This window comes from Humulus lupulus, chromosome 1, assembly GCF_963169125.1.
Source record: "Humulus lupulus chromosome 1, drHumLupu1.1, whole genome shotgun sequence".
Taxonomy (NCBI): domain Eukaryota; kingdom Viridiplantae; phylum Streptophyta; class Magnoliopsida; order Rosales; family Cannabaceae; genus Humulus; species Humulus lupulus.
The window spans coordinates 118,169,583-118,183,520 of record NC_084793.1 but is presented as its reverse complement, the minus strand read 5'-3'; the positions used below and the strand labels follow the sequence as shown (position 1 = coordinate 118,183,520).

At 49.3% G+C, this 13,938-nt stretch overlaps 1 non-coding gene across 1 annotated transcript; it reads left to right on the top strand.

Annotated features, from left to right (window-relative positions):
• The first annotated feature begins 865 nt into the window (after positions 1-865).
• LOC133813652 (small nucleolar RNA R71) lies at positions 866-972 on the top strand. Its single transcript, XR_009884659.1, has one exon. It is a non-coding gene; the product is annotated as a small nucleolar RNA R71 (small nucleolar RNA).
• Positions 973-13,938: the final 12,966 nt, after the last annotated feature.

Here is a 13,938-nt window from a genome sequence, read left to right as displayed (position 1 = left end):
TACTTTGACCACTTAAAGTAGAGATGGCATTAACCTCTTTGAAATTTGTATCTGGAGAGGAGGAGGTTTGTGCCATGTGTTGCCCTTTTTGATGGATTAGAGGTTGAGTGGGAAGTCTCCCATGCTCTTGAATTGCCAAAGTAGTGTTTAGCTTTGTCATTTGGATTTTCATGTCTTTCATTTCCTCTACCATTTGTGTGAAACAAGATTTGAGCTCTTGAGTTGAGGCTATTTGAGTTTGCGCAAGCATTTGCAAAGTATTCTCTAGAGAATTTGATTGCATGTTATTTTGAGGAGCAATGTATACTTTTGGCGATTGTTGTTGCTCAGGCCTCCATTGGCTTCCAGATGCTTGGTTTGAATCCTTCCAGCTAAAATTTGGATGGTTGCGCCAACCGGGATTGTAAGTGTTTGAGAAAGGGTTATAAGGCTTCTTGTAATCCCCTAAAGCATTGCATTGTTCCTCATTTCCTCCTCTTACCTCACCAAGAGTTGGGCACTCTTGCGGTTGATGTTCCATCCCTCCACAGATGAAGCATGGATCTCGTGTCTCTACCTTTACAGCCATGTGGATTCCTCTACCTTCTTGAGATTTGAAAGCCTTGAATTGTTGTCTCAATGATTCAATTTGGCTTTTGACGTTGTCATCTTCCCTTAATTGGTAGATTCCAATTGATCATGGCTTGTCCATAGGACTCAGTCCATTCCATGTGTAGGATTTTTCAGCGAGATCGTTGAGGTACTCGAAAGCTTCATTAGGATCTTTTTGAAGGAATTCGCCATTGCACATCATTTGTACGAATTGTCTTTGTCCGGTTGTGAGACCGTCATAGAAATGATAGATCTGATCAGACGCCAGCTTTCATATCCATGATCTGGGCATTGATCTATCAAATCTCTAAACCTCTCCCAGACCTGATGGAAAGTTTCATGGTCTTTCTGGATGAAGGTAGAGATTTGCCTCTTAAGGCTGTTAGTCTTATGGGGCGGGAAATATTTGGCAAAGAATGCTTTTGTCATTTCGTCCCATGTTCTGATAGATCTAGGCCTTAAGGAATACAACCAGCTTTTTGCGTTGTCTTTGAACGAGAAAGGATTGAATTTCAATCTCACAATGTTGGTGACATCAGCTCGGTTATTGAATGTAGCCACCACCTCTTCGAATTCCCGTATATGCACGTACGGACTCTCATTTTCCAACCCATGGAAGGTTGGTAAGAGGTTAATCATGCCGGGTTTGAAATCGAAATTTGGCATATTGTTGGGATACATTATGCATGAAGGTGTGGTTGTACGCGCAGGATGTAAATAATCCTGTAGCGTTCTTGGTTGGACTTCATCTTGATGAGCCATTGTGGGTGGTTCAGGAAGTCTCGGTGAATCGGGAGTGTTTGAATGAATGGAAGAAAACGACGAACTAGGAGAGTTTTCTAAAGTTTCTACTTGTTGTCTCACAAATCTCCCTAGTGCGTCTCTGTTTCGTGGCATAAATATTTTTTTATTTTGTAAGTATTATAAGCGCAAGTGTGTAATAGTGTAATAAGTATACACCAAAAATGTTCCCAGGCCAACTGGGAAGGCTGCCAAGGTACCACTTTAGGCCCAAGAGCTTTTCTAGAACTCCTTGATGTTCTTAGAAAAGGTTGGAGGGTAACGCTAACACAGACCTTATATAAGAACCAATTTTTCTAAGACAGAACAAGTTTGGTTTTTACAAATTTCCACAATTACACAAATGTTCTCAATACCTTTTTTTTAATTTTTATTTATGCTTTAAAATTTTACTTTTATGATTTAATAAAATTTTATGCTTTTTTTTTTGGAAAAAGCCTAAATCTAGAAAATAAAATTCTAAACCTAAAAAAAAAAAATTAATAAAAAAAAAATTACTAAGGAAAAATAAAATAAAAGAGAAATTAAAAAAATTATACTACTTTTTTTTTAAATAGAAAAAAATTTAATTTACTATGCAAACCTTTAATTGTAGAATTACCTACCCGGCAACGACGCTAAAAATTGATATCGCCCAATAACTCCTAAGCGGTTGCAGTAGTAATCGGGCTATGTTGTATCCACAAAGAGGTAAAATACAAGTAAAAAGAAAGATTAGTAAATCAGAAATAATAAACTTTGAAATGATATAACTTTGAAAAAGAATATAAACATTAAATAAATAAAAAATCAAGGAATTAGAATCAGAAAGAAAATATGGAAGGCATAAGTTTCATTCATGCAAACATATATATATTTTAATAAAATAAATTCATTATACTCAACTATAATTCTACACCATTAATTATAGTTGGAAAATATATATAATAAAGCTCACCTTAAAATATGTTATTTAATTAAATTATACTAACTTCTAATTTTAAAAACCCATCATATTATATACCTTAGAGCGACAAAATACCAATGGCAGAATGCAGTAAAAAGCATATAATATAATAAATATCCTAAATTAAATTAAGAGCCTAAATTACATAAGAAGAGCATGACTAGACTTATGTAAAAGACACTAATAAATTTAGAATAAAAATTAGAAGAAAATAAATTTAATTGTAACAAAGATATAGAAATGAAGAACAAAATAAAGAATTAATATATTAAAAATATAATGTGAAACATGAACTTCACTCTAGCCTTTCCACAAGATAATTTAGCCTAAAATAGATGTTGATGCTCATAATCTCATCAAGGGAAAATGCAAGGTCGTCACCTGGGCGTACTCCCCCCCCCCCCCCCCCCCATTTCGCATGGCCATCAGATGGGCGAGACCCCCCTGATCCGCGAGACCACCCCGTCTCGTGAGGACGCTGTTCCGCGAGGCCACCGAGTCGCCTTCCGCGAGGCCACCAAGTGGCGAGGCCCCCCTGATCCGCGAGACCACCCCGTCTCGCGAGGATGCTGTTCCGCGAGGCCACCGAGTCGCCTTCCGCGAGGCCACCGAGTCGCGAGGCCCCCCTGATCCGCGAGACCACCCCGTCTCGCGAGGACGCTGTTCCGCGAGGCCACCGAGTCGCCTTCCGCGAGGCCACCAAGTGGCGAGGCCCTCCTGATCCGCGAGACCGTCCTATGGTGAGGCCCTCCTGATCCGCGAGATCGTCAAATGGGCGAGGCCCTCCTGATCCGCGAGACCGTCAAATGGGCGAGGCCCTCCTGATCCGCGAGACTGTCAAATGGGCGAGGCCCTCCTGATCCGCGAGACCATAGGGGCGAGGTGCCTTATTTAGCGAGGCCACCATAGGGGCGAGGTGCCTTGTTCAGCGAGGCCATCATAGGGCGAGGCGCCCTATTCAGCGAGGCCCTTGGGCCACTCCTACCATGCCCATGCGCGGGGCCGAGGGAGGCTGCGAGGCCGCCAATGGCGCCCCATGCGCGAGGCCGCCAATGGCGCCCCATGCGCGAGGCCGCGCAAGGTCCCACGCGCGCGCGCCTCTGGAGGTCCACCAGCCCACCATCTTCTCAGGAGGCCGACACACCGTGACTTGATGCGCATGGGCCCAAGACCCCTATTCAACGCCACGGCCAATACGGACACCAAAGATCCCCTTTTTCACAACCTCAAAGTACCTATGCTTAGTAGATCCAGAACGAGTCGAATGAGACATATTTGTACGACCAGGTACTAGGTACGGATGCCAGTGCCAGCGAGGATCGTGGTCCGTACGTCTACGGCCATGGGTCAGAGTCGACACCACTACCTCCTGCGCCAACACGCCTGCTACCACGCCTTAGGAAGGAGTACAGACAAGTAGTGGAGACATCCCCCTGACACCTGCTCCTGTACGGGATGTACAGCCACAACCTCTGAAGCCACTCCCCTAGTACAGTACGTTTGTACCACTTGGTCCCCTGGACCACTATGTACCTAAGGCCGTTAGAGCCTACTATAAATTGAATTCCAAGGCCACCTGAAAGGGGGTTGGAAATTTTACTGTAGCAGAGACATTAGTGTGAATGAGATACTGAATTCTCCATTGTTGTTATTCCATTGTTCTTGAGTTATTGTTCAAGTTTTCATAGCTTTCCAATTAGCGATTTTAATTCGATAATTTTTCCAACTTAACTTCGTTGACGAGTTCTCATCGTCAACAGTTTGGCGCCGTCTGTGGGAACGTTAGTTTCAAGCTACTGTTCCACCATTGTTTCCGACAAGAAGAAGATGCCAAGACGCTCGAAACGACTGAGGGAGACGCGGGAGGTGGAGGTTCACCTAAACGGAGTCCAACTGAAGGCCTCCATGAAGGACGCTCCTCCACCCAGGGACGTGGATCCCCCGAAAGACCCTGAGGTTCACGGAGGAGACAGGGTGGCCTCATCGCCGACCGCTCCACCTGGAGGGAGTCCTCCCAGAGCACCACCGGTGCACGCTGATGAGTTCCCTCCTCCAAAACCGCCGCGGGCACCGAACTCCGGCCGGCAAGACCCAGCCCCTTCTACCCATAGGCCGAACAAACACCCCCGGGTCCACTCCGTGAGCTCGAGTTCAAAGTCCCGATTTTACGAAGAGGAGATACGTGAGCTCCACCGTAAAAACCAAAGGTTAGAAACTACCTTGGAGAACATGCAAGAGGTCCTTAACGGCCTACTGCAGGGTAAATCCAGCATAACCTTGCCAAAGGGAAAAGAGAAAGGCAAAGGTGGGGTGGAGACCACTGTGCCAGTAGATGATGGAAGAACCCGACACTCAACTAGCAACACCCCCCGCGCGAAGCAACATGATCACCCCGAACCGCCTAAGCAGGCCCAAAGGCCAGCGCCAAGAATCACCGCTGCCCCTAGACGCGAGGATGAGGTCACCTCCAAAAGAACGTCCCCAGACTTGCGGGAGGAGATCAACAGGAAAAGGGCAGGCAAAGGGACCACACCCCCTGAGGCGCCTCGAGAAGGCAAGGGAAAGGCAGATCTTAGCCCGTCCACTCTAAGAGACTCCCTCAGCAAAATGAGGCAAGACTTAGACACGGAGATGCGGAGCTTGCGGAGCAAGATTGTCACCGCGTCGGGTGGCCAGGCCTTTGAGGAAGACTTCGACCATGAGTCACCCTTCGTGCGAGAAATTCAGGCAATCCGGCTCCCTGCCAATTTTAAGGAGCCCAATATGACCCCTTACGAAGGGAACACGGATCCAAAGTACCACTTGGATGCGTTTAACGATCTCATGAAATTGAGGGGGATTGGAAGTGGTGCCAGGTGCCATTGCTTCGCTGTTACTCTGAAAGGACCCGCTTACAAATGGTTCAAAAGGCTAAGGCCAGGGTCCATCAGGTCCTGGCAGCAGTTCTCTGACGAGTTCCTCCAGCAGCACCATGCGGTGCGGGACTACACGATGCCAGGTACCAGCTTGGCCAACGTGAAGCAAGGGGAGAAGGAGAGCCTAAAAAGCTGCATTCACCGGTTCAATAGGGAGGCCGCAAAAGTGGGGAGCCTGACGCGCCGGGAGTTAAAAATGGCCATTACTGCTGGGGTGCTCCCAGGGAGCAAGTTATGGGACAACATGCTGAAGAGGGAAGTCACCGACTTGGACGACTTCTATGAAAGAGCACAGAAGTACATCCGTGTGGAGGATGGCCATGCGAACCTGAAGGCCGGAAAGGAGGAGTCCCACGCAAAGCCCCCAATTAACGACGGGCTGAATATAGCTAAGAAGAAGAGGACGTATGAGGGGTCGAGAGATGACCAGCAGAGGAAGACCAAGCGAGGGGGTGATCATAGGCCAGCGGCCTATACTTACTATACGAACCTCACTGACACCAGAGAGCATATTTACGTCACCAACGAAGATCGAGTGCCCTTCAAGAAGCCCCCACCAATGAGAAAGGATCGGTCCAAGAGGGACCCCAGTAAATACTGCCAATACCACAAGGACATTGGACACACCACGGCAGAGTGTATCCACTTGAAGGAGGAAATTGAGGAGCTCATCCGCCGGGGGCACTTAGGCCGCTATGTCAAGAGAGAAAGGCAAAGATCAGAAAACGAGCCCAGAGCGCCCCAGGCACAGGAGCGAGCCCCAGAGATACAAGGGGAGGTCCGCACCATTTTTGGAGGCCCAAGATTTGGAGGAGATTCTAGGAAGGGACGAGATAAATATGCAAGAGAGGCTCGACGAAGTCCGCCCCCTGCGTCATGAGTTTAGAACAGCGACCCCCGAAGAGTTTCAAGGGGGAAAACGACTCAATAACGTTCACTGAGGAAGATGCACGAGGGGTACACTTCCCCCACAATGATCCGCTGGTGCTGACAGTCCAGTTGGCAAATATGCGTGTACATCGAGTCCTGGTGGACAACGGGAGCTCAGTGGACATCCTATATCGCCCGGCTTTGGAAAAAATGGGACTGGGCATTCGTCACCTAAAGCCTTGCCAGTCGTCACTATACGGATTCACAGGGGATTCAGTGCAACCCCTTGGGATGATTGAGTTGACACTTACCATGGGGGAGCAACCCCGCCAAACCACAGTCATGTCGAACTTTGTTGTTGTAGATTGCGCATCAGCTTTCAACGCGGTATTAGGGAGGCCCTCCCTGAGAGAATTGAAAGCCATAACTTCAATATATCACTTAGTTGTCAAGTTCCCGACTCCAGGAGGGATCGCGAGTATGAAAGGAGAACAGAAGGAAGCAAGGGAGTGTTACAACACCTCACTCCGCACGCCTGCAAAGCCACGTGAGCCGATGGCCATGGTGGTACACGAGGCGATAAGCATGCCCACAGGGGGTCCACAGGAGCTGGACCCTCGGGTCGTGGATGAGGCAAGAGCAGAACCGGTAGAAAAAGTAGAGGAGGCTACGGTGACGGAAGAGCCCTTAAGGAAATTGAAGATAGGGAGAAGCCTACAAGGTGACGTGAAGGAAGAATTGATAAGATTTTTGAAGGATAATCTGGACGTGTTTGCATGGAGTCATGAGGACATGGTGGGCATAGACCCCAGCGTAATGTGCCACCACCTGAACATCTCCCCAGGAGCAAGGCCCGTCAGGCAGAAGAGGCGGGCACTCGATCCAACAAGGTACGCAGCGTTAAAGGAAGAGGTTGACAAATTGAAGGCCAACGGGTTCATCCGTGAGTCTTTCTATCCTGTGTGGGTATCAAACCCAGTACTCGTGCCGAAGCCAATCGGGAAGTGGAGGACTTGCGTCGATTTCACGAATTTGAATAAAGCTTGTCCTAAGGACAGCTTCCCACTCCCCAGGATAGATCAGTTAGTAGACGCAACAGCGGGGCATGAGTTACTAAGTTTTATGGACGCCTACTCGGGATACAACCAAATCCCAATGAACCCTGCAGATGAGGAACACACGTCATTCATTACAGACAAAGGGCTCTACTGTTATAAGGTGATGCCCTTCGGGCTCAAAAACGCGGGAGCCACCTATCAAAGGCTGGTGAATAAAATGTTCGCAAATCAGATAGGAAGGAATATGGAAGTGTATGTGGATGACATGCTAGTGAAGATCAAAGTAGCAGCAGAGCTCAACAAAGACCTTGGTGAGATGTTTGACACGCTCAGGAAATATCGGATGAAACTGAACCCAGCCAAATGCACCTTCGGGGTATCCTCAGGAAAATTCTTGGGCTTCATGGTCAACTCCAGAGGAATCGAGGCCAACCCCGACAAGATAAAGGCACTCATAGAAATGAGCCCGCCGAAGAATAAGAAGGAGGTACAATGCCTAACAGGAAGGGTGGCGGCCCTTAACAGGTTCATCTCAAGGTCCACCGACAAGTGCCTCCCATTCTTTGACATCCTCAAAGGGAGCAAAAAGTTCGCTTGGGATGAAAGATGTGAGGAAGCCTTTGTCAGGTTGAAAGAGCACCTGGGGAAGCTGCCCCTGTTAGCAAAGCCAGAGAAGGGCGAGAAGCTGTACCTATACTTGGCGGTGTCGGAGCATGCCATCAGCGCAGCCTTAGTTAAGGGAGAGAAGAAGCAACAACAACCCGTATACTATATCAGCAAGCGTCTGGTGGACGCAGAGAGCCGGTATCCAGAGATCGAAAAACTGGCCTATGCGCTAGTAGTGGCGTCGAGGAAGTTGAAGCCTTACTTCCATGCGCATACGATTGATGTCTTAACAGATAGTCCTTTGAGACAAGTCTTACATAAGCCAGAGACCTCAGGGAGGCTAATGAAATGGTCGATTGAGCTAAGTCAGTTTGATATTGTCTACACCCCAAGGGCCTCCATCAATGGACAGGTGCTGGCAGATTTTATAGTAGAATTCACCCATCAGCCGAATGAAGGACAGAGTGAAGGAGGGGCGCAGCCTGTTGTGGAGGATGAACTGGGAAATGTAGAGGAGTGGAGTTTGCATGTTGATGGGGCGTCAAATGAAGGAGGATCAGGAGCGGGCATCATGATGACTGGGCCCGAGGGACACAGAATGTACTGCGCAATCCGGTTTGGGTTCGAGGCCTCCAATAATGAGGCGGAGTACGAGGCGCTCTTAGCTGGCCTGCGCCTAGCCCAGGAATTGAAAGTAACGCGCCTCCATATTTTCAGTGACTCGCAATTGGTGGTATGCCAAATAAAGGGGGAGTACCAGGCAAGGGGGCCCAAGATGGCAGCATATTTAGAGAAGGTGAAGGGCTACCTGGGGCGAATGGTGGCATATACTATAGAGCAAATCCCCAGAGAAAAGAACACCCATGCCGATGCACTTGCAAAGCTGGCATCTACCAAGGATGGTGATGTCTTGGAATCAATACCCGTGGAGTACTTGCCAAAGCCCAGCATCGGAGGCGTGGATGTGCACATGATCAGCGTCCCAAAGAAATCATGGACCGAGCCAATCAAGAGGTACCTGGAGGAAGGAGTCTTGCCTGCGAATAAAAACGAATCTCGAAGGTTGGTGTACAAGGCAGCGAGGTACGCCTTGGTAGATGGGGTCCTTTACAAAAGAGGATTCTCCATGCCTCTCCTGCGGTGTGTAGAAGAAGAGGAGGCGTTGAAGGTGTTACAAGAGATCCATGAGGGAGAGTGCGGCAACCACGAAAGTGAACCCTCCACAGCTAGGAAGGCCATAAGACAAGGATACTACTGGCCTTCCATGGAGAAAGACGCGCAGGACTTTGCCACGAAATGCGACAAGTGCCAGAGGCACTCCAATTACCCTCGTAGACCCCCAAGCGAACTGACCAGCATGCCCAGCCCCTGGCCCTTCGCTATCTGGGGGATAGACCTAATCGGCGCTCTTCCTACAGGTAGAGGTGGAGCAAAGTACGCGGTGGTGGCAGTAGATTATTTCACCAAGTGGGCAGAAGCGGAACCCCTTGTGAAAATAACCGCTAAGCACATCACCTCTTTTGTCAACAAATTCATTGTGTGCCGGTATGGGGTACCCTACAAAATTATTTCCGACAATGGTACCCAATTTGAAGGAGGAGCCTTCGATGAATATTGTAAGAAAAGAGGTATAAGGAGGAGCTTCTCCGCGGTGGTACACCCCCAGGCCAATGGGCAAGTGGAGGCCATCAACAGGGTCCTAAAGAAGAACCTAAAGACAAAGCTGGAGAAGATGAAAGGAGCCTGGGCAGATGAGCTACCAAATGTGCTGTGGGCTTACAGAACCACCCCACGCACGACGACTGGGGAGTCCCCATTCTCCTTGGCCTATGGGTGCGAGGCTGTGCTCCCAGTCGAAATGCGAGTCATATCCCACAGGGTGCAGGCGTATGAAGACGAAGCCAACCACACAGCCCTGACCGAAAGCTTAGACCTCCTGGAGGAAAAGAGAGAAAAAGCCCAGATGAGGGTGGCAGTATACCAGCAACGCACCGCAAGGTACTACAATTCGAGGGTGCGAGAGAGAACTTTCAGAGTCGGCGACCTGGTGCTGAGGAAGGTGCTCCCAAACACACGAGACCCAGGTGCAGGAGTGCTGGGGGCAAATTGGGAGGGACCCTACCAAGTCGCTCAGTGCATCCCCCCAAACACTTACAAACTGGCGCGCATGGACGACACCATCGTACCCCGGGCATGGAACGCAGAACACCTGAGGAAGTACTACCAGTAAGACGCCCATGCCCACGGATAAAAGCACAAGTGTAGCACGCTGCCCTGATATGGTAGGAAGAAATCAAAGAGGTTACCTAGATAACCTCCTAAGTAGGCGTGAGCCATTTTATTTTGTTTTATGTGAAAATCACCTATGTACCGTTGCAACTACGTGTATGAGACCATTATGTTACGAATACAATGAATGAAACCACGTATTATAAGTAAAACTGTTAGCCTCTTCGTGTGTTATTTTTTCTTCAATACCAGGGCATCAGCCAAAGTGTCCGCCGAAATAAATTTCACCAAACACTTGGGGGGCAGGACAGGGGGCGATAACACAGCTAGCAAGGGAGGCCTGAAAAGGACCCTCTAACGGAGGGTCTTGGAAAGGACCCCTCGCCCTCCTAAAAAAGAGGCTCCTAAAAAAGACCCTCTGATAAGGGATCTTGAAAAGGGCCCTCAATTAGGAGTAGCCTAAAAACGACCCCTTATGCATCAGGAGGACCCGAGAAGGACCATAGCCCTGAAAAGGACCGTTCAATGGGAGGCCCTAGAAGGACCCCTTATATCGGGGCCCTAGACAAAGTCCCTAAACATAGAAAGTAGTAAAAAGACCTTGCAAGGCCTCCCCTGAGTTTACGAGGATTAGCTACCCTCGTGAACATCAAGGAGGCCAAAAGGCCTTACGAAAGAAAAATATATATATAGTGACAACACTAATAAGTCTAGAGCGGCCACCAAGCCGCCTAGCCAAAAAGGGTCCCAAAAGAGACCCTTGCCGAAATAGTACTATGCAAAAGGACGAGAGGGACGCCTCTCGCAAAGAAATAATAAGCGCGCGCAAGAAAAACCCAAAAGGATAGCTAAGACCCAAGGGGTCAAAATATCCTTACAAAAACCGCCAAGAGGCACCAAAAGAGGTCCCAGTGAACCCTCTCACATGGGATCCAAAGGACCTCCAGCCTGACAAATAAAAGAAGGGAACCAACCAAACCGCGTCATACAGGCATAAAAGGGCCTCAAATGCAGTAGAACAGGAAATAAACAACAACATCACATGTATTCATACATAAAAAAGAAAGGAGTTCTCAAGATAATACAAGGGTTACTAACAGAAAAGTAGCACTAGTAATGACGTTACAAAATAAAAAACAAAAAAGGAGCGAAACTAGTTCAAGGCCTCCTGTAGTGGGCACTCCACCAGGCCGCTCGGGCAACAGCTTGCTCGCCAAAAGAGGAGAAGTCAAAGTTGGGATCCTGCCTCCACACATTGTAAAGAGCCCGGTCTATAGACTTGCGCTCGGTTACAGCCTTCTCCGCCTCCAAGGAAGCGACCTTCTCCTGAGCCGACTGTAGTTCAGTCCTAAGGGCCTCAACTTCAGTCCCCTGTCGAACAACCATCTCATGCGACCCGGACGCAGCGGCCTTGGCCTCCTTGAGCTCGCGTTCCAAGCATTTAGCCTTGCCCCTCAACACCTTGATCTTAGCTTTCAGCTTCTCATTCTGCGAGTCCGACTTGGTGTACTTAGTCCGGGCTTTTGACAATTGGACCTTGGTTGCGCTAAGCTCATTTTCGAGCTCCTGGACCTGGACTATGAGGCCGTCCCTCTCAGTGGTAGATGCGGAAAGGATGCCAGTTGAGTCAGCATGTCGAAGAGACACTATATAGACCTGCACAAGAAAACCAATGGCATCAGCAATAAGTAACAAAAAGAAGAACACAGGTGCATCTATGCATAATGCTAATCAACGCAAAGTGAAAAGCCTCACCCAGGCCGTGGCACGCCTTAGCATCTCCCCGAGGTCTGATTGAGTCACGTTCCCCAGGCCCCTCCAGTCGGAGGCAGGGAGACTCTCAGCTATTGGAACGAAACGCTGCCCATAAACTGAGGCCATCCTGGTCACCCAAGCCTTTGCCTCCACGCTAGGAGCATCTGGTTGGACCGGTATAGACGACCCACTCGCCGAGGTAGGAGGAGGCGCAGCAGAAGAGAAAAATTGAGACTCTGGTGCATCGGCAGGGAGCTCCGCGAGCTCGACGAAATCAGCATCCGGTATGCCGAGATCATGAGGGATTGGAGGGAAGGCATCGCCGCCACGGTGGCCAGGAGAGGCGTAGCATCCTGCCGCAGCCTGCGGGCCTAGAGGGTGAAAGGCCATGTCCTGGTCATGGGAGTCATGAGGAGGATGTCCCCTGGGGGACAAGGGGGCATCCTCCATCTCCACCTCAGCCTCATCCTCGTGCAGTGATGGCCCAGCTGGCGTAGCCACAACCTTCTTAGACCCGGTGATTGACCATAGGAACTTGGGGTTAGAGACCGGAGACAATTGGTGGCGATTGAGATTCGCCATGGTAAATAGGACTGCTGCCTTCTTCAGGGCGGAGTCTGCTTCAATGAGTCTGTTTATCACCTCCGCCTCCGACCCGATGACCGAGGGATCAGCAAATTGCCCTGCAAGAACCGCACCAATATCAGCACAAGCAAGAGTGCAAAACGATGAGTTCTAATAAGAAAAAGAAAAAGACCTGGATACTTATTAGGTTCAGCGCGAAAGCCTTCACGAACTGAAAGAGGCCCCTGTACCCAGAAAAACTCTTGTTTCCAGGGCCCTGGGTTGGACACCGAGCCATCTATCAAGGGAAGCTCACTATTGGCGGCCTTCTGCAAGTAATAGAAGCCCTTGGAATTGTACACCCCAATAAGGTTGTACAAGGAATGCACCTCTTGTGCCGTCGGGGCGCGTTGCTCCTTATCCTTGAACCAAAGAAAGAGGCAACTTAAAGTCAACCAACTATTGGGCGACAGTTGGAGAGGGGCCAAATCAAAATAGTTGAGAACCGCCACAAAGAACGGGTGTAGAGGAATGGTGCCACCCGCCTTCATAATCTGCTCACTCAAAGCCACAAAGCCCTTCTCAGGGCGGTCGGCCCGGCAGGTCTCCTGAGGAACATGCAGGGCGTATTCTGGAGGAGTTCGGTAGCGCTTCACGATGGTCTTCAGTTTGTTCGAAGACATATGGGACACTAGGCTGGACGCCAGTAGGGGGGCGTCGTCTTCTTCCTGGACGGACACCTGTCTGCGTACCTTCGACATATCCGCAAAATCAAAAGAAGCACGTGAGGAAGAGGCAGAGCACTTAACCCTCCATTTTCTCTTCATAGCAAGGGTTTTCCATCGAGGGAGCGATGGCGGAAGCGCTAAGCCAGGATCAACGGAGACTAGGGGCTGAGGAGAGGAGTTAATAGCCTCGTGACCGTCATCAGGCGAAGGGGGAGTGGGAGGTTCTGGCGGAATGTGTCCCTCCATAAACTCTAACTCCCACCGCAATTCAAAAAGAGCCGTCCTAAGACGCGCTATATGGTCACTAAGGCCCGGGGGTGAAGGTCCTCCGTCTCCCCTCGACACCGAGTCGATTTCGCTCTCTACCACCCAAATTTTATGCCTAAGATCAGCCATGCACTCGAGGTGACGAATGCGGGCCTGCCTCAAAGAATCATAGTCCTGATAAGGGCTGCCCTCAGGGGACTCGGGGTCTGAAGACAGGTCGATAAACTCAGCCCCCGAGGGTATGTCGGACGGGCCCTCACTGGCCATGAAACCACGTCCCAACAGCAAAAAGGGGGTCACGTTTAAACAAGGGGAAGACTACAAAACACAAAGGAACAGGCTTAATACCCCTAGGTACAAACGCCCTAAATGGACTACTACAAGGTATATGTATAAAAAGAAAGAGGAGGGGCGCGCATATGGTCAAAACAAGCTCGGACTAATGTACCCCATCCCAAGTGTTGTTGGTCTGAATCCGATAAAATAAGTAAATAAACGGGAGAAGAAAAGAAAATATACCTCAAGTAATTGAAAGAACGAAGTCGGAGTCCAAGGAAGGTTGGGAGGCGAAAAGCACCAAAGCGTTGAAAATGCGCGTCTGCAAGAAT